The sequence below is a fragment of the Lactuca serriola genome, chromosome 4 (genome assembly GCF_051521515.1).
Source record: "Lactuca serriola cultivar US96UC23 chromosome 4, Lser_US96UC23_V15, whole genome shotgun sequence".
In the NCBI taxonomy this organism is placed as follows: domain Eukaryota; kingdom Viridiplantae; phylum Streptophyta; class Magnoliopsida; order Asterales; family Asteraceae; genus Lactuca; species Lactuca serriola.
Genome location: NC_136411.1, coordinates 65,885,515 through 65,906,933, shown reverse-complemented (window position 1 = coordinate 65,906,933; position 21,419 = coordinate 65,885,515). Strand labels below are relative to the sequence as shown.

Below are 21,419 nucleotides of genomic sequence, written 5' to 3'. Positions count from 1 at the left end.
CCTTGTCCCATGATCTTGTTTTTGTTTCCTTTTAAATAATTTTATGTATTAGGAAGACATTAAACGGTTGTCATGTGTTAGACTTATCCTTTCATTTATTATGTTACATTTAAACGGTTGTTTTGTGTTTGTTTTATGTAATGTCGTTTCATGTTTGTTTTGTGGTCAATTTTGCCCTTGCCCCATGATTTTGCTCTTGTTTTCTTTTGCATGATGTTGCCATGATTTTATCTAGTATGTGGTAAATTTCAATCTTACCCTAGTTTCCTTTTCGTTTAGTAACAGGTTATATTCATGGCCAGTGATTGTGAAAGTGACAACTCATATGATAGTGATGACTTATGTGATGAAATTGAAGAAAATGAAGAGATTCAAACACTTCTTTTATGTGGTCTTGCTGTCAAAGGGTTACTATTGACTCATAAATCAAAATATGTTCGTAGACCTCGCCGTTCATTTTCACGCACAGGAAGCATGTTTATCAATGAAATACTTAACGATCATGAGATCCGATGTTATCAACTTTTCAGATTACAAGTCCCGGCTTTCAACATGTTATGTAGGGATCTTGTAGCACATTATGGGTTAAAGAAATCACGTCATGTATCTATTGAAGAGTCTGTTGGTATTTTCTTGTTGTACTTAGCGCATGGATGTGGAAATCGGTTAGTTCAAGAGTTCTTTAATCATTCTGGGGAAACAATCCATAGACATTTTCATAAAGTCTTGGATGTTGTGGTTAACCTAAGTAAGGATATCATCAAACCAAATGCTAACTACAATGAAACTGTACCATAACATATTTTAAATAACCCTCGGTATTATCCATACTTCAAGGTACTTATTTGTTGCAAAGTTATATTATTTGGTGAATTTGTGTAATTGTAAAAATAATTGGTAACTTAGTATATTTTTTGAATTTGTAGGATTGTATTGGTGTCATCGATGGAACACACGTGAAGGCCTCTATTCCGCAACGTGAGCAAATCAAATACATTGGACGAAAGAATTACGTTACTCAAAATATTATGGCAGCATGTGATTTTAACATGTGCTTTACCTTTGTGTGGGCTGGATGGGAGGGGACTGCACATGACATGAGAATTTTTAATGAAGCGCGAAGGAGACGTGAAGTTAAGTTTCCACTTCCAGCCGATGGTTAGTATCATTACTTATTAATAGAAGTTTTATATTTTCAAACCATATAAATAAATAACAATCATTTTCTTTTTTTTCCTCTATAGGTAAGTTTTACCTTGTAGACGCCGAATATCCTAATACAAAAGGTTATCTTGCTCCCTACAAAGGTTCAAACATCCGTTATCATATTCCTGATTTTCGACGTAGACAGACTCGTGCCTCGCAGGAACCAAAAGGCTTCAAAGAAAAATTTAACTATTATCATTCGTCACTTCGCAATGTAATTGAACGAACTTTTGGAGTCTGGAAGGCTCGATGGGTGTTACTAAGAGATATGCATGTAAATTTCAACTTGGAGACCCAAGATAAAATTGGGCTAGCTTCAATGGCAATTCACAATTACATTAGAATGAGCGGTAGTGGTGATACGACATTTCAAATAGCGCAAGAAGAATCTTATATTTTGTGCAGTGATGAAGGACCCGATAATGGTATTGAGCCACATGACGAAGTATCAAGTACACAACGTAGAAGTGATGATATGTATATGAGTGCAGTATGCGATATGATTGCAGGACAGATATCCTCAAGGTCAAACACTCGTGCACGTAACGGCGTACGATTTGTTTTGAAACCATTTAGTATTTTCATTTTATCATTAATGGTTTAATGTAGCAGCATGAAACTATTTTAATATTTTGGATAATATGGATTTGGAATGAAATTTGTGATCTCATATGGTTTTGAAATGAAATTTCGATAGGTGTATCCGATCAAGTTAAAAATATGTGTAAAAATAATGTGGTAAATGTTTTTTTAGTACTTATGAATAAGAAAATTGTTATTATTATTTAAAAAAATCTTTTATTTGAATAAGAAAATTTTGTTTCCCAAACACTTAAAAATGTTTATTGCTTATTGCTTATTCTCACCACAATAAGATAATCCAAACATTTTTTTTTAAAAAGTGTTTATTCCCACCACAATAAACAAATAAGCAATAATCTAATAAGCTAAAAACTAATGTATCCAAACACCTACTTAACACTATTGTTTAGCAAATAATTTCGAAGGAGAAGGAATAAAGAAAAACATATCAATGAAAAAGTTTTGAAGTTAGTAGTTCCAAATTCCAATTGGATTGTTCAGTGGTTTTTTATCATTTAAAATAATATTCAAATTCATATAAACAATTCCTTGATAATGGTGTAAACCAAAATACTGCATGAATGTTAAGATTTCCGTCTTAAATAAACTAAGAAATCAATTCATCATTTATATTAAACAAATCGCGGATGTTGCCTTCACAAAGAAATTAATGACCTATTTCTTAAATAAATAAATCAAAATGAACATGGAAGAAATTAATCTCTGTTTCTAAACATTGAAGACCTCGATTTAATAAAATTGGGGTAAAACTACTCTAAACCTAAAATAAATGAGAAAATCAAGGTTTTCAAGGAATTAATATACATGTAGTTATATTTTAATGGTTTCACATCCAATCTTAAGTAAATAGCACCTTCATATTCACTTTTCCCATATATTTTAGATAGATTTTAAATTTTTGAAAATTATATTGGAAACAAAGATTTTTCATCATCAACAAATCATTGTTTAACTCTAGTATCATTTTCAATTTGGTTCACCATTTTGATAAGTTCAAAATTCTCCATATTGTTATATGAAATCTACCGTTCTGTAAATTTTATTTCTTTCTTCGTATCAATAACCTAATTCTTCTTCTCTAGATCTCTTCTAAGAAATTGACTCCATGTGCCTTAATATTACAAGACATTTTTTAGTACCTCCATCTATTGGACTTCTTGATAGCTCTTCATGGTTTAGAAATATAATTGGGCATTATTGGTGGAAGTATTGCACAATCCCGTTAATCCCTTACTTCACAATGATCAACATGATTATGTCTAGCATTGGGAATATGTGAAGTATTGCAAACATTTCTTCATTAACAAACTGAGATAAAAGTGAATGGATAAGTCAAGATATTGGTAGTAATCGTATTACGTTTTTAACATGCTTATATAGTTTGATAATGTAATGTCCTAAAAATAGAAGTAAAAATTTTCATTTTAAAACATCGATTCATACAACCATTTGCTCCAAAATCAAACAAAGTAAAAATCTGTTTTTCAAAATTCATAGTAATGCATTAACAATCGGTGTGGAAAAGCCATCAGGAGATGCAGTGCAGTCAAGCCAGGCCATTCCATTTGAAACTAAAGTACCTGTAAAATCTTTAAACCACAAACCATAAGCACAAAGCTTAACGAGTTTCCCAAAATACCACATACCATACAAAGGGCCCAACCCGACATGCAAATGGCCCCAGCCCAACATGCATACTAATGGGCCTAGCCTAACATGCAAATAGGCGCTGCCCAACGTGCATACCGATGGGCCTAGTGCAAACATGCAAATGGACCCCACCCAACGTGACACTCCAAGCATTTGACTCCTTAATGCCCTAAACCGAACCATTCTAGAAAATGGGTGTTACAACTCCCCGCCTAACTTCAATTACATTTTGTCCTCAAAATCATCCGTTACAACTTTCCCCGCCACTACAAGCGACCCTGACAGAACTTCCTGTATTCCAATTAGGACTGAGAAATCATCTTACACCAACGACCGCTTACCAACACTGCTATTGAAGCCCAATCTTAGTAGAAAATCACATACTCTAATAAGGAACGAACCTTAAAATTTCGTCCTCATCTAACAAAAGAAGATCCAACTGCTTTGCCCTAAAACTGAAACACTATACTATATCTGACTTTCAGACAGAAAAAACCATTCCATACCACATCCATAAGGACTCCACTTCACAAGCTGAATTGAACGAACCCCTACGACCCTGAATTATTTTGTTGATAACTAGAAAAAGAAAATCCTTGACTACTCACCGATGTTGATAACCTTGCACCCGAAAACAAAGGTGACTCCCAACACGAGTCTCAACCATTGGTGCCAAACCAATACATAACTCACATCTTGATAACCAAAAAATCGCATATTCAAACTATCCGAGATTTTTTGATTCCACGCTCACCTTCTAATAAACTGGGATATTGAATCCTCAAATAAGACTGACAACCTCACACATGGTTGCACGATGAGACTCCAACCAAGAGTCTAACTGATAAAGGCTACCCTAGCCTATTTGCCACATGGATCCAACTTTCTGATCACTGAGCTTTCATATTCTCATCCTGCTCTAACGCCTCAACATGTCATACACTACCGAGTTCCACCCTCATGATTCATACATTTACTGATTCACGATACACCGTGACACCATTTAATCCACTTGTACGTTAAGATTACAAATCGCCCTGATGTTCCCAACATTCCATCACTGGCCTGGAAACTCGCATCCAAAACAACATGCCCTGAACATGACCTCAAATTTATGAACAATCTGTTCCCCAAGACAACATAACCAATCGGGCCTTACCCACAGGTTCAACCAAGTTAGCATAATAGATATGGCCTCATCCACGGTCTCACCCAAGCTAGCAAGCCAAATGGGCCTCACCATCAATTGAAAGTTATACTAATCCAACCACTTCTTCAACTCTAACAACCCTCTAGTCTGAACATAGAGCGGCTAAATAACAATAACGACGAGTCTGACTCAACCCGAATGAAGGTTGTGATCCCCTAACAATTTTACAACCATTCATGCAACGACCAAACACATCTTAATGGATACTACGGGCCGGCCCATAGTCTTGACACACCTCCACTGTAGCCATGGGCCCAACCCATGGTCTTACCAATCATCCACAGAACCGAACCAAATTTAACATGGGCTGAAACCCCAACCTTGTAAACCCAAAACAGCCATAGAGGTTCTAAAAATGTGATTACGACATCCCGCATCAATGATCCATGAATTTGAAGTATTTGAAGTTTGAATAATCAAGTACTTGATGTAGAGTCAAACATTTGATTTTACTATCTCCAAGATTTTTCAAGTACTTAGGGAAACTTTGTATCCTATGATCCTTGACATTGCATTAATCACAAATTGCCTCTTTTCAATCATGGTTGTGTGGAGTATCAGACATACCAATTCCATTCCCTCACAATGGGAAGTTTCGACTGAAACCATTTCTTTCCATTTAGGATTGAACGTTTCATCTTCTTTCCGTCAACATTCAGAATGATGATAACTGGCATTGGATAAGAAAACTAATTCTTTTTCAATCCTATTTTCATAATTTGGACAAGGTTTAAGAATTTCATCAATGTCTTCTCCATACTATTCATACGATAAATCGGGCTGAAATTATCATTAAAACTAGTAAGAGATCGAAGCATAAGATCTATTGCAAGACTCTTTCCAGGAAAAACATTGAGATTCTCGAATTTGTCTATGTAGCTCTCATTAAGCACATCAAAACTCTCTCCTTTAGCTCACATGCAATTAGTACATTTTGGTGATTTTCAAAACACTCTTGCCTTGCCCTTTGGTGAAACATTTCACTCAATTGAAAATTTATTTTATATGTTCACATGTTCACAAATATCCTTTTTGGAACATCGAGGGTTAAGAGACAATGATGCAATAAACCTTATTTGAAAAATCTACATGTTAATGGGAATAACAAATTATCAAATGTTGATGCATTATTGAATTAAGGGACATGCTCATATGGACATCTTTCCCATTATCCAATCGAGAAGGATTCCACAGCAAATGGGCTATTCCCAATTTCAAAGTATGCGAGTATGTAGGAGGGTATTTCCATTTAACCTAATAAGGAAAGTTTAAAGAATTCGATTCAATCCTTAATTATTAACCCAATTTTAAATTTAGGCTAGTATCCATATTTTCATTTCGCAATATGAAGATAGATGTTGTAATCACATCACAAATCTATTTTAGGTATGTAAAGCACTTTACCAATGTCAATCATAACGAATCTCCTAGAACTCTTGAGATTCATTAGACAATCAATGGTGTGTTAATCTCAGATTATGCTCTTCACTTTGTGACTGCGATACCGAGGATCACAAACAAGATGTGAATAACCATGCAAACCCGCTAGACACCCTCGTTATCATTTATGATTGCACATTGACGTGTTGGTTAACCACACATGCTCCATCAACAACCATAAACTCGATTTATCTTATCATTTCAACTTTGTTTTCGCAAATTAGTGTGTTAGTTAACCATGCACTCTCCACTAACTACTCATAAAGAAACAATGTTCTTTTCATGGATTAGCATATAATTTCACATTTTTCTTAAGTAACTAGAATGGGATTTTAATGTATGTTCTAGAACTTATATCTTATACTTTTAACGTGATTGATGTCTTATTGTATCCCTTTTGGATAACGGTAATCCACCACATAAAGAAGCGGTGGGCGAAAATAACACTCATTCAACTGTAACGTCCCAAATTCCAGAATAAAATTTTCATATTTAAAAGAGAATAAGCACTATAATTCAAAATTAGAGTTATAAGGAAAACATTGAGGAGTCTTGATTCAGAAATCGGTTGATGTGTGTGTGTAAAGTCATGCATTTTGTTGAATTAGGTGTCTAAGCTTATAACTAAATTAATATAATCTTGAATTATTAGCAAAGTCCTTTTGGATTGACCTCAAACCTAGTAATGGACTAGAATGCTATTTAGAGACAGAGAGACTGATTTTTTTAATTTATTGCATGATTAATAAATTAATTAGAAATCAAAATAAATAATTTATCAATATATTATGAAAATAATATATTAATTAGAAATAGTATTGTTTAATTAAAAATTAATCAGAAAATAAATGGAATTAATTGGATTAATTAAAAGTGGAATGACTAAAGGTGACACTCTTGAAAAGTTGAACATTGGACAATTCTAGAACCTCCCATGAGGGGGGGGGGGATTCTAGATGGTTAAGGAGCTTTTCTTGGGTATTAAGGAAGCCTAGGAATCCTTAGGGAACAAGAAAAAGAGATTAGAGCTTATCTAAGGAAACCTGCATTATCCTTAGCCTCCCTATCACCTATACAAACCCCCTTGGGTTATGAATTTCGAAATTCACCTCATTCCAAAGTGAATTTCAAAAAATTTCCTACCTCTTCCTCTCTCCTCTTTAGCCTCCAACTTGTTAGGGTTTAGGTGTGATCCATTATAGGCACGAGACTTCTGGTGCTTGCTTTCTAAAGACCAACAAATAAAGGATTACTAGTTTATTTGCAATAATAAACTAAGGTAGGTATTTTCTAATAACCCTTTAATAATTTCGAAAATAGCAATGTACTTTAGGGTTCTTGATATTTAATAGTTGTTTGTAAATCATAGTGAGAACATAGATCCTTTAGGGTACATGTGAACTTAGGGTTTATGTTTTTCTGCCAAAAATAGTTTTTGTAACATATAAAACCCATCAGCTTCACCATCCGATAAGTACATAAAAAACATTTAATCTACAACTGCAAGCCAAAGCTTAGTAATTTCCCCAACATACTCCTTAAAACAATAACATATTGCATGAACACATGAGCCATCAATCTTCCTTGACCGCCTCGCAAGGCCTACAGGATGCCTGGACCGATCTCTCGAGCCAATAGTCTAACTGGACCACCTCGCAAAGCCTATAGTATTGTTGGACGGCTACCTTAGGCCTACAGTCTGATTGGACTGTCTCGCAAGGCCTACAATACACTTTGACCACCCAGGAATCTCAGCCTACAGTACAAAGCAGGACTTCCTCAACCCAACCATAATATGTCGACATATTTAAATAGATAAATAATAACCAACAAACATAGGTAATCATAACAGATCACTAAAACATACCAACATCCTACACACAAGGATACATACTTTAGTACAAAATATAGTGAGAAAACTCAGCTGAGCTAACCAATAGAGGCTTAATAGTAAAACTTAGCAACAAAACAGCTAACACAAGCTACCTAAAACCAAACTGGAACTATTCTTTATCTAACACTCACTTCTATCATAGTTTGACCAAAAGTTAAGCTAGTAAAAAATTCAATGGTCAACGGTCAAAGTCAACAGTCAAAATTCAACACATTTGATCACCACATTGTAGCCATGTACCTCGCATGACATCACAATCCATCGACAAAAAAATCGTGAAGAATCCACTAGCCACGACAAGGTAAGTAAGTTTCCATGTCGTGGGAACTGGCCAAAATCCACTTAATGGTTTAAGTCCTTAATCTATTGATCCATACACTTATCTCTTCAAGAATACTTCCAAAAGTCCATAAGCTTCATAAAAGCCATTGCGTTATGGACATGCATGTCTTGAACTTAGTTAGGTCAAAAATGGTGAAAATCAAGTCAAAATCTCATGCATGGAGCCAAAACTCAACTAAACTTCAGATCAAGAACACCAAACCCCAAAGGGACCCCAAGAATCCATAATTTGCCAACTTTATGGAATCTAATAAATCAAACTACTCCATACAATAAGATTAAAGCATAAAATACTAGATCTTGAAACATGACAAATAAAGGTAGGAACATAACAATTTAAAATGGTCCAAAATATATGCTCCAAGGTGGTGAGGGAACTTGCTTATTGGATCTATAAAACACGAACACCTTCTTATTCTCCAAGGCATCAAACTGGTGAAAGGGAGGATATGGTTTTTCTCAAGAGGCTTTAGATATGATGGAGGAGAGAAAAATACTCTAAAAGCACGGAACCACCCTTTAAATACATAGAAAACCCTACATATTCATGGGCTTAGGCTGTACAACGGCCACCTCATGGTGACTCACCACTTCATGGGGACCTGCTCCCCACCTTGTGGTGACGGGTGTTCACCCATTTCCATTCCAGCTTTAAAAAGTCATAACTTCTTTTTTTTCAACTCTGTTTTCGGTGATCTTTATATGCACACGAAGGTATGGCAAGCTCCACAACCTTATCCAATTACTTTTGGCTGAATACATGTCGAACTAAACCCATAACATATGCAAGAAGCCTGAAATATTACTTTTCCCATTTTATCCTTTTGCTTCAAAGCAAAATTCGAGGTCTTAAATCACCTACCCAACATTATTAACATCCAGTATGGTCTAAACTCTATTCCATTGAAGCCCAAGAACTTTACTTGATCCATTTACGGCCCGTTATTTTGAAATTAGAAACATCCAACATCTAGGTGTTACAACTCTCCCCCAATTAAACTGGATTTCGTCCTCGAAATCCGACTCGGTTTGAATTTATAGGCATTGTACTAACACAATCCATATGACCCCTCCAACCACATCATAAAATCAATGCATCCATATTGAAAATTTGAGAGACCATTTAAAACCCAATTGATGCGAACAAAAACCTCAATTGAAACAACTACCTCTATCTCTGAACTCTAAGACCCAACTAATAGCGAAAACCACTCAAAATGAAAACCATAATGTCCCAAAAGCTAAAAAGATATTTTATGATTTAAAATAAAGTAACTAACTAAAGCCTTATACTTTAAAATCGTTGACCAATATTCATTTGTTGAAAACCAATAATTGACATAGTTGGAATTACAAAATAATGAAAACCAATATCTTCGATGTGTGTGTGTACAGTCCTGTTGAGCTCTTCTCACGTACAACCTGCAAAACAATTTATCAACAACTGTAAGCTTAAATCTTAGTGAGTTCCCCAGTATACCACATATTCCGTCATAAATACAATGCATCCACACAAGATCTTGGCTCTAGTGCCGAACAACCAAATTTCCTATCCATATATATATATATATATATATATATATATATATATATATATATATATATATATATATATATAATGGGTAACGGGCCCAACCCTATGGAATATACGAGCCTAACCCTGACTCCATTTCAAAAGGCCAAAACTTGGTCGTACATACATTTGTTCTAATCCAACCATAGTCTTTCTTATCAGTGTTGTGATCCAATCACATTCTTCCATATTAGTGTTGTGATCCAAGCACAGTCTTTCATATCAATGTTGTGATCCAACCATAATATTTCATATCAGTGTTATGATATAACTACAGTCTTTCATATCAATTTTGTGATCTAACCATAGTCTTTCATATTAGTTCAATAAGTCATATATAGTTAGGGATCAGATAGACAGTTGAACAGATGACCCACCCGAGAGCGAACAATCAGACAAGAACATCACAATCAAGTATTAGATAAAGATTTCTCAGACTATCCAACTTAAACTACATGGAATCAACACCATCACTATTACATAATCATGTAACATGAACACATAACAAATACTAGTATGTCCATACCCTCAGCAACTAGCCTTCCCTAGTTCCGTGCTATTGACCACTTCTCAGTTAAGTCCTTCGTTGGTCAGTCATACATAGTCTTGATAATTGGTCTACCCCAACTACCCTAACCAAAAAATAAATCCTAGCAGCAACATAAGATCAACAGGTAAGACCCTACTTGTCTATCATACCAGGACACCGAGTGTCCTAAATTTCACATGTTGAACAAGGAGTTCTCCTAGAAACTCGCATACTTATACTCTAACGGTACCTATGTCTTAACATTTAAAGGATATACAATGGGATATGTGACATAGTAAGAAACTCACCTGAACTGAAGAAACGGAGAAGTACAATAACTCTCTTACACCTTGCGTTGCTCAATCTCGCAAACCGACTATCACAAAAAGAGATAAATCCTCAATCAACAATATAATCCTCCATCAACAATATAATCCTCCGAGTTTAACCCTAAGTTAATTTGTTCAAAAGTCAACGGTCAACCAATTCAACTATCACCATAACGTGCTTACCTCTTTAGGACGTCGTGGGCATGTCCAGACAAAACAATCAACATGCAGGAGACCACCACGTCGTGGCAGGCTCTTGGACACGTTGTGGTTTTCGATCTGAAGGCAAAATCTTCATTAAGCACTTAATCCTTTCAGACCAAAGCTCAAAACTTCAGATCTATTCCTTTTCAATGACTTAATGGATAAAGTTTCCATCTTTATCCATTAGGACCTCACCCCAAAGCAAGATCTACAACCCTAAGTCCAAATGGCATAAAGTTATCCCAAAACATGCATGGCTGCAAGAATAATATCAAGATGCAAACTTTCCCAATCCAAAAAGATTATTAGATGATAAAATAAGCTCAAGAGGTACTGGAGTTGACTCAACTCTGCGTAACAAGCTCAGAAAAACCAAAAGGGACATATATGATCAAAATAAAAGATCTATCAAACTAAAGGTCAAAAAGGAAGATTTTTACTCACAATAGTATGGAAATGAAGTCCCTTTGCTAGATCTACACTTGATCTCTTCACCAAAACACTTTTCAAGAACTTGGTCTTCAAATTCCTACCAAAATATGAGAAATGAGCCTTCAAATGTTCAAGAACACCAAGAACACTTAAAGGGGATAGTTCTTTCAAAATTAAGAGGTTGGAGGCTAGAAAGGATGCCCTAACTGGAAGTTAAATTTCCTAATATAGAGAAAACCCTAAGAAGTCATGGGCTTTGGCTGGAACATTCACCATGTTGTTGTTGCGTTTTTATTCAAAAATTAGTTTCAAAAACATGACTTTAGGCAATGGAAGACTTAAAATTTTGAATAAAATAGAAAAAGTTTGTACCCACCAAGGATCATCTTGCAAGTTGTAGAAAGATTAAACACCAGCTAAAGAAGAGATGAAGAAATAATAACCTTTGTATATTTTTGGGTCCTCTTAGGAGGCTTGGAAGTTGATGAAGAGTTATGAACTTAAGAGACACCAACAATGACTCAGCTTGATGTAGACTGCTAGTTCTTTTGTATAAAACTCTTAATCTCTTAAGCTTGAAGTTCATAACCAAAGTATGAACTTCAAGAGAGTATAAATGCAAGTAATATCTTCATAAGATGAACAAAATGAAAGAGAGTGCATGCCTCGATGTAACTTCCGGTTTTCACTAGTGAAAAAAATAGCCAAAAACTAGCAACTTATTTAACCAAAAGTAAGATCTTTACCTATTGAGTCTTGTGCTTAAAGACACCATGTTCCTAGCAACAAAAGTCTACAAAAGCAAGAGCATGACTTTGTGAATAAATTAATACAAACATGTTGTTCACTAGCTTTCTTGTCCCTCTATCAATCTTCGACTTTTAATATATAAAAACAAAATCATGAGTTTTATATTTTATAAACCAAGTTTATAAAATATAAAATTTAAATTTTTGGTAAAAGACAAAAGAATTTATTGGGTCCAAAATGTTGTACATGACTTATTATTCCATACCATATGAATTATTTAATGTTACTTACTAATGAAAATTATTATTTCCAAGAAATAAATAATTTACAATTAATTATAAGAGTTTATTGAGTAGTTATTAAAATCAATTTCTAATAAATAGTCAATTGTATCAAGTTGTTGTTAGTGTGAACCATTAGTATCATATGTTAATTAACAATATCAGTTTAATATGATTCTTGAGCATACTAGATCTTTCAATCGCCTACTTGCACAAGACTCATATTAGACTGATATAGACAGTGGTAAATGTCTAGCAACATTTCACTGCCCCTAACAACATACGACTTTGTGCCATTCTATCAACGCATAATTCTCAAAAATCTCCAAGCTTCAATTGGTGTATATGTTAAATTTATCAATTATCCCTTTGTCACAGACATCATGGTGAACATGAGATATGGATCGAGATCAATCTCATTTGGTGTTCAACTTTTAGTAAGTCACCTTAGATGTCTAACTTTCAACATATAAGAGGAACAAGTCCCATCCTGACTACATAAGCATCTTTCATAGTTCATACCATACCTAAAAATGGCTTTATAACTTCCTACTTAAGGACCAATGTTTGACCATATCTAAGCAAAATACTCCCAATACTTAAGTCCTAATATGTATCTTAGGTGTTAAGGATACAAAGATACTACCTTTTAATCAAGTATCATTCATGATAGTGATCCATTAGATGATCATGATGCGGGTCAGTTTAATACTAGTTCTCTGACGAGTACATATGAAACTTGTTACAACTCATTGCCTGCTGTCATCAAATAAAAGTCAACCAATCCATTTCATATTAGTCTTATTTCATACTTTCTCCCACAATTATAAATGACTATGAAATTTTAGAATAATAAGATTATTTGTGGATTAAACATGTGAATATAGAACTCAAAAAGTATGGATGTTATGATAATTTCCCACTATATAAAAAGATTATATAATCTTTGTTTTCACAGTGTTCCAATATCCAAATATTAAATCCAAATAAAAATCCCATTTCTAGAGTAATAAAGTATTAAAGTTGAAGTGTGACCATTCATACTTAGCTCAAAAGATGTACTTTATTAATGGCTTTGACTAAACTTAATTTGTGTGAATTTTGTGAATACTATCATCTCCATATTTAACTTTACTCTGGGTATAGTTAAATATCTTGAACTATATGATTGGTGTTCTTCCATGACAAAGTCTCTTAAATTGATTAAGTATATTGTTGAAGTCACACAAATTTCTATGTGATCCTTGAATGGCAGAAATCAACATAGTTTTTCAATGAACTCATTCATCCAATCATATTAGATTTCAACTTCTAAAGTCGTGTATTCTTATTTTGTAATATCGTTGAGAATAAATCTCTAATGATCGAATAAATTCAAACAGGTAAACAGATTAAGAACACATAATGAATATCAAATATGTCGAATGATTTATTATCACAGCCTTAGAAGAGCTCGATTAAGAACTACTTCTGTAAAGGCGTGTAGGGTTTTCAATGACAATTGGATGATTACACAAAACAGTACATGCATGCACCATAAATAGCTAAACCCTAATAATAAATAACAGGTGGAGAGGTCCAACCCGGATACAAAATAGATTAAACAATAAGCCCATAATGATGCAACATTTATGCCCTAACAATCTCCCCCTTTGCATCAATTAAGGCAGGAGACCTTCACTATGGAGATCACTTCTGCACTTCAAATAGTTTCGGCATTACGCTGATCAGAGCTTTGCGAACTTGGATGTACCACAGGATCATATTTGAGAAGCAATTTTTAACTTCTTTTCTATTCCCTCTGTATTTCCCTACGAAATCCAAGATATACTCCAGGCACGAAGTAGTGTAAAGATGTTTTTCTGTGAGAAAGAAACAAAACTTGTAACAGTCTGCATCAGTTCGCTCTTTCATTTGAAAAGCTACACACCATTCGTCCTTTTGGTATCTTCCCCGACTTCATTTTATCAAAAATTTAGGAGCTTCTTTGGGGAGTATAGTTGGCTTCTTTCGTAGTACAATTGTTGTCTCAACATCCATTTTGCCAGCCTCTTGAATGTATGAGATTAGCATCTGTTTGAGGTGAGCAACAACAGGTTCGTACTTCTGTTCGTCTCTCGGTAACATGTTGAACAATTTAATCCAATCATATGGGTTTAGGCATGGGAGATAAGAAAGAGTGAATTTGTAAACCTAACTTGAATTCGTTTTCTCCCGTATTGTAGATGTCAAAGTTTCACAACTATGGTCTTCTCAAATCCCGTGGAACAAGCATTCCACATGAAGATGATATTCCACGATTCGATCGAGGAACAAGAGATCATAATTCACTTCCTCCTCCTCCTCCAATCATTCTCCCTAACCCACAAGTTCAAAGGCTTGAAAAGTTCAAGATCACTCAAGCCCTTTTGGCAAGTAAACATAAAGAAGGAAAGGCGGTGTGTGCACACGTCATAGGGATGAAGTCACACATTGATAGGTTAAGAATGTTGGGATCCGTTGTCTGTGAGGAAATAGATGTTGATTGGGTTCTTCAGTCACTTCCTAACTCATATAGTGAGTTCGTAAGAGAGTACTATATAATGAACCGCGACGTGACCCTTATAGATCTCACCTATATGCTTATTGCTGCTGAATCAGAAATGTTTTGGCACAATGGAAAAGCAAAGTTGATTGGTGAATCTTCCTTCAAGACCTCTATGGATATAGACAATGGCAACGAAAGACATGCTATGATCGAAAGGTTTGATCATAAGAGAAAGGCGATGTTTGAAGTAGTTCCAAAAAAGTCAATTTGCTTTTATTGCCAAGAGAAAAGGCATTGGAGACGAAGCTTCCCTATTTACCTAAGAGATCTAAGAGATGGGAGAGTCAAAACGTATGTCTTTGATTTAGGTAAAATCCATTGACTAACTCTTTTAAGCCTCTATTCTAGATTCTTAATACATAATGTGATAAGATTACAATTGATGTTTTGTAGGATCGAAGAAAAGAAAGGGAGCTTAAGGGAAGTAGTGAGCAAAATGTAACTGTGAAGGAATGGATTTCGATCGCATTTCTCGAAGATTAGATTCTTGAGCTACTGCTTAGAGTTAGAATTAGATTGCTAAGAAATATGTATTAGCATAGTTTTTCAATGAATTGCATTGTAAGGACAAAATTTTTTCCGCAATAAAATAAATTTTGATTTTATATTATTTATTTATCCTTGCAATGGCGTATATGAAAAATTGATGTTTGGATGTTTCTATTATTAGCAATAATGGATTTGATTCTTAGTTATGGAAATGTCGAAAATTTAACAAATAGGGAGAGTTTCTCATCGCCCAAGTTTCAATTGGACAGAAATTTGGAATCACGCAACTTGGTTGCATGATGAATGAGAAATTTCATATTTGGAAATTAGACTAATTCGTTGACAAAGTGTCAAGTGAAGGACTTGGAGATCGAATACACAAAGTTGAGTTTTGATCAAGTCCACCATAAGAGTAACAATGATATTCGTCATGATTATACTTACAAGATTAAGTGTAATTATGAATTTGAAAAAGTTTAAACCAATAGCAGAACGAATAAGAAGAATCAAGTAGGCAGAAAGATAAAAGTTTCTCCATTCTAAGAAGAAGGGAGAGTAGCTTTTATGCTTTATGATAGGTCTTAATGATTAAGAACCATATCGCAATTAATCCTCTAAGTGAGTCTTAGTACAATTGTATGTCTAAGAAGAGGAATCAAGAATTAAAGAAATGGTTAAATCAAGAAGTCAATCATACTTCGTTCCAAAACAAGTCTTAGAGTTAAAATTGTGACATTGAGTGGATAAGTATTAAGAAGGTTTATAACATTCATCAAATGTGGAAAGTTGTGATGTCTTGGATAAGGCAAAGACCAACTAGGACCAATTTATGAAGTGTTTTGATAAAAGCTACACTAACTCTGGAATGTTTGGTTGTCAAGAAATTGCTATTGACAAGAGAATCTTATATGTCAAGGAGTCAGTGGGAGTCTTATGGTCTTGAAAGGTTTCAAGAACAAATCAAATAAACCTTATCGATCATCACTAGCACACGAGTTGAGGTTTATAACCTATCGTGTTGACATTATTTTGTTTCTGTGCCATTCCACTTGAGTTAATTATGCATGTGAGTTCTATGATTCTCATTTTGAATGCATAAAAGGCAAGGACCTTGATAAATGGAAAGTACATTGATAAGAAAAGGTGAGCTGCTTAACTACTTGGAAGACATGGTGGGCAGCTGTGCTACCATAAAGGCAAGAAATCGAGATCAAGAAAATTCGATCCATATGAGTTTGAATTTGTCATAAACTTTGGTTTTAACAAATTCACATGGATAGGAACAAATACACCGTTTAAATGTAAGTGTCATAATATTTCCTCCTTCATGAAAATGATTGTGAGGAAATGCTTTCACTAAGAAAGATTTAAGAAGATAGTGATTGTAAAATTGCATTCTCGAATTCGATTATGATTACGGTATCCCTTTCCATAATTTGAATTATGAGGTTTGGCAATTAGTCTTAAGTGTTTAGACACACATATGAACTATCGAAGGCAAAGGTGTATAAGTTCAAGAAGCCTTGATAAAAGATTATCAAAGCACTAAGTATGAGAAACATGAACTTAAGAAATTCAATAAGCATTGTTTTTTTTTTTCTGAAAGTTAAGATGTTTATGAATACATGTCGAAGCTAGTGGGAGCATAAGTGTTATGTCTTATAATAATCATCATGATAGTGGGAGCATAAATGTTATGATTATATGATTATTAAGGCACATATTGCAAGTTGGCAATATTAATTATAGAAAACAAGAGTCATTATGTACAAAGTCGTAAGGATGGAATAGTTGTTTTGCTATAATTAAGGGAGAGAGAATATTATGCTTCATTTCAAATCTAAAGGATTAGGTTGAGAAATGTTAATAAATTTAGTCAAGGGTACATAGTGTGTTCTTAAAATTTCGATTATGATTACGGCATTCCTCTTTACAATTCGAATTTTGAGAACATAGCAAATAAAACATTATGCGTCGTGTCCCATACGCTTCGGGTATAGGATCGATTGCAAATGATTTAATGATTGACCATTCTAAAATTTTTCAAATGTCTAGCGCATTTAGAGGGAAAAGGGACTAGAATTGGTTTTGACTAAAACAATTAAACAACTATCAAAGGACAACCCAAAGTTCGACGAGGATTGGTCGCTTGTGAGTAGTTGGAAGTATAGTATTGGAAAAATATGGAAATCTTTCCATATTGGATGGACCATATCGACTCTATTATGAATAGAAAAGATTCTATTAAGAATGAGTTTTCATATGGAACATATGGAAGTGTGTCCATATTGGGAATTGAATATTGAGAAATCTATGACTAGATTAGAAACTTCTATGCAAAAAGATGTTCAAAGGAATGTACTTTGAGTGAGAGACATCACGTCTATGGAATTGTCTTGTAACAATCTCCGATAGAGGACTTTGTAATATCATTGGCAATAGTCTTTGTGACTTTTGTGCAGTGACATTACGAAAGGACAATTGCATAAAATGTTAGAATCTAGCATATTCTATAAGTAGCAAGAATTTGATATTCTTTCACTTATGAAAAAGGATTTGGAGTTGTGAAATGAGAATGATTGGAAATATGCTCAATTTGGTCTATTTCACAAAGTAAGAACCATAGGTAAACATTGTGTGCATGCTAGGAGCATGGGACAAGTGTAATAATTCAAGAAAGAAGTTGATTACCCAAAACAACAAATAATGAGTAATCAATATGGTGATAAATAAAAGGCGTTTTATTTATACTCAAAGGTTGAGACCATATGGGATTAGTATTATTCTTGTGTTTCATATTTGCATGTTTTGACTTCCAGAATAATTGAGTTTATTAAGAATAATCGAATTATTCGAACAGGCCACAGTCGTTCGTATGTTGGAAGTAGGTATGAATAAAGACTGTCATGAATTGGTGTGTGGATTGTCTAAAAGAGTATTAGACATAAGCAAATGTTTGCTGCAACGTTCGTGAGTGCTTATGAATATGATTTGAGCATTGGATTAAACCCACGCTCACTTGGATTACTCCATGAATTGTATCACGAGTAATTGGTGAGACGATAACATCTTATATTCTTGAAACCGAGATGTGTGAGTTGTATCCAACTAATCGGTTGCACATTGATAATATGTAAACGCACTAGTAACTTGGTGTTATAAAACATATTGTTGTGTGTGATTTGGTGAGTGAGTGAAAGCAAGCATTGTATCAAAGTTTATCCATTCCTTTTATCCAAAGTAGGATAAAAGCGATATCTTTGGGTCCCTCGATGATTTAGTGATGACAAACGTAAATGCTCGGTCAGGCTAGGGCTAATTTGATTTGTTCAATTAGTCAGTCGTCATAAATCAGAAATCGAGAAATAGTACAAAGAGAATGATTTGAAATCATATCTCATACGATATCTAGAATGGAGGAATATATGATCCCTTATCTAAGGACACGCGTATTTGATATGATCAGAGTTGACAGCGGCTTTGGAAAGCTACGATTGCAGATCAGGATCTGAAGTCATACGCATAATAGTTATTAGACTTATCCAAGTGGGAGAATGTTGGATTAGTGTCTAAGTCCATAACTATTTTGGTATGTACTTGACCCGATGGTGCATGGTCCTTTTGGGTTGCCTTCACCAAAGCAACTTGATTGGAGAAATAAATAGAGAGAGAGGTTATTATGATTTATTAATATGTTATAAGAATAATATATTAAAGGAGAAATCATATTTGTTTAATTAATATTGGTCAATAATTAATTAAGAATTAATTTTGTGATCAAATGTAATTAATTAAACTAGAGGGGCTGAATTGTAATAATGTGATAGTTACAAAATAGGGTAAGGATTATCCTAAGGATGGGTTGGACGAATTTGAGGTGATAAGGCCTTAGAATTCGACCATGATAAGGATTCAAGGCTTATCTTATGGGTTGTTTGGTGGGCAAGCAACTAGATAAGGATAAGGACTGAAACCCTATCTTTACACCTATATATAAACACCCCTTTGGCTCATAATTCGTCCAGACCTTCCCAATGCATCTTAGGGACGAATTCTTATACCTCTCCTCTCTCTTTATACCTTCTCCATTTGCTCTTGGTGTTTGTGAACCATTAGAGGAGTGACACTTGTGACTCTAAGCCTTCCAAAGTCAATACAAGGAGATTTGGGATTGTTATTGCTACATAACAATCAAGGTAATATTATAAACCTATTCTTATGTTAATATGATTACTTATATGCTAGAATCAGGGTTTTATTATGTGTTCATAATGTTGTGTATCTAATAGTGAAAACATAGATCCAATGCTAGGGTTGCATGTACACATAGGATTGTTTGTATAAAACCCATCAGATTCGTAGTTGTAGGCTCTGAAACCTTTGGTTGAGATGTAGCATCAGCTTCATTCTCGTTGTGAACCTCTTCCTAAATAGGAATCTTTGAACCCGTGTTTGACTGCGAGTCTTCGTGGTCACTCGGAGTCTTCAAGGATAGGAATGTTGAGGTTATTGATCGCCCTTTGAACCATAATGGTCCAGAAACGAGCATAGGAAATTTCACTATGTCGTGTAGTGGAGAGGGTACTTTGGGCCAATAGAGCCCAAAGCATAGTGCCATAATCAAGGTTGATTCCTTAATAGACACCATACATAAGCGTCATAAACAACTTGTTCGCACAGTCAGAGCCAACAACCCTCCCTAAGAAGCTCTTGAAGAGAAGGGTAAGCATTCCATTCCATAGTGGCGGAAGGTTTGGTTTCTTAAACTTTGAGATGGCGGTAAGAATTTCCTTGTTCCCCATCTGATAAAACGTCTCCAGAATGGTTGAGTTGGAGATGGTCTCAGGGTCAACCAAGTCACGACCCTAAAGAAGCCCTAGGAGGTTATAGAACCTTAATTTGGTAATTTGGGTTTTCTGGTTGAAGATTTCGAACGTAATCAACTCCTTTCCCTTTTGAAAACTTGCAGACGAGTTTGCTTTTGACAAATGAACTAGGGGAACAATCTTCGATTTTGTTAGAGTGATTACCATAGGAGAGTACCCCAGGCACTCAACGATCTGCTGGAGAAAACCTTCGTATTTGGCTGGGTCAAGGATGTTCATGTGAGAGGGTGCCAAAGTTAAAGAAATAGATCAACATCATACTTACGGTTTCTAGTGATGTCTATTAAGACATGAAGAAGATGGATCCTAGGCAATGATCTCTTCCTTTGCAGTCAATAGAGACTTTGAAGTATCTGTGTGGTTTCCCGTTGAATTACGATCATCTGTTTGTTGAGAAACAGTGAAAAGCTTCTTTTCATTAAGCTCAAGGGTTGGCTTTATCTTCAGCCAAACTACAAAACTTGATATAAGTCCGAATGTTTGGATTACGTACTTGTATGACCAGTGAAGCCATAAAAACAAGTATGCTTTGGAATTATTTTGGAGTGACTAGGATTAGTATAGAAATCTCAAGAAAAATAAAAACTAGATCTATTGGGAAGAAACATCTTAGGACTAGAATGTCTCATTAAGATCACACAAAAAGAAAAACAAATTTCATGGTACTGACCACGAAGGTGGACATTTAATAATTCCTTGCTGAAAAGTTAGAACATTTAATTTTTTCACAGTCATTTCGTAAGTATGTGTTGGATTTTAGGTTACACTCAATTCATGGTAATGACGAATTTAAGATCATCAACACAGAATTTGTTGTAACCATAAACCTCAGTAGTAATATCTGAGAGTCTCAAGGGTCATATTTATGAATGCGAAAGTGATGGAGAAAAGGCAAGAGATGGTTCCAAAGAAATAGTGTACCTCTGCTATGCGAAAGTGACCAAGAAGTTAACTCTTAACTTAAATTGAGAAGAGTAAGGTAGGTCATGACTTATGTGAATAAACAGCCTAGTT

At 34.7% G+C, this 21,419-nt stretch overlaps 1 pseudogene; it reads left to right on the top strand.

Annotated features, from left to right (window-relative positions):
• Positions 1-294: 294 nt before the first annotated feature.
• LOC145098461 (uncharacterized) lies at positions 295-1,810 on the top strand (annotated as a pseudogene).
• The last annotated feature ends 19,609 nt before the right edge of the window (positions 1,811-21,419 follow it).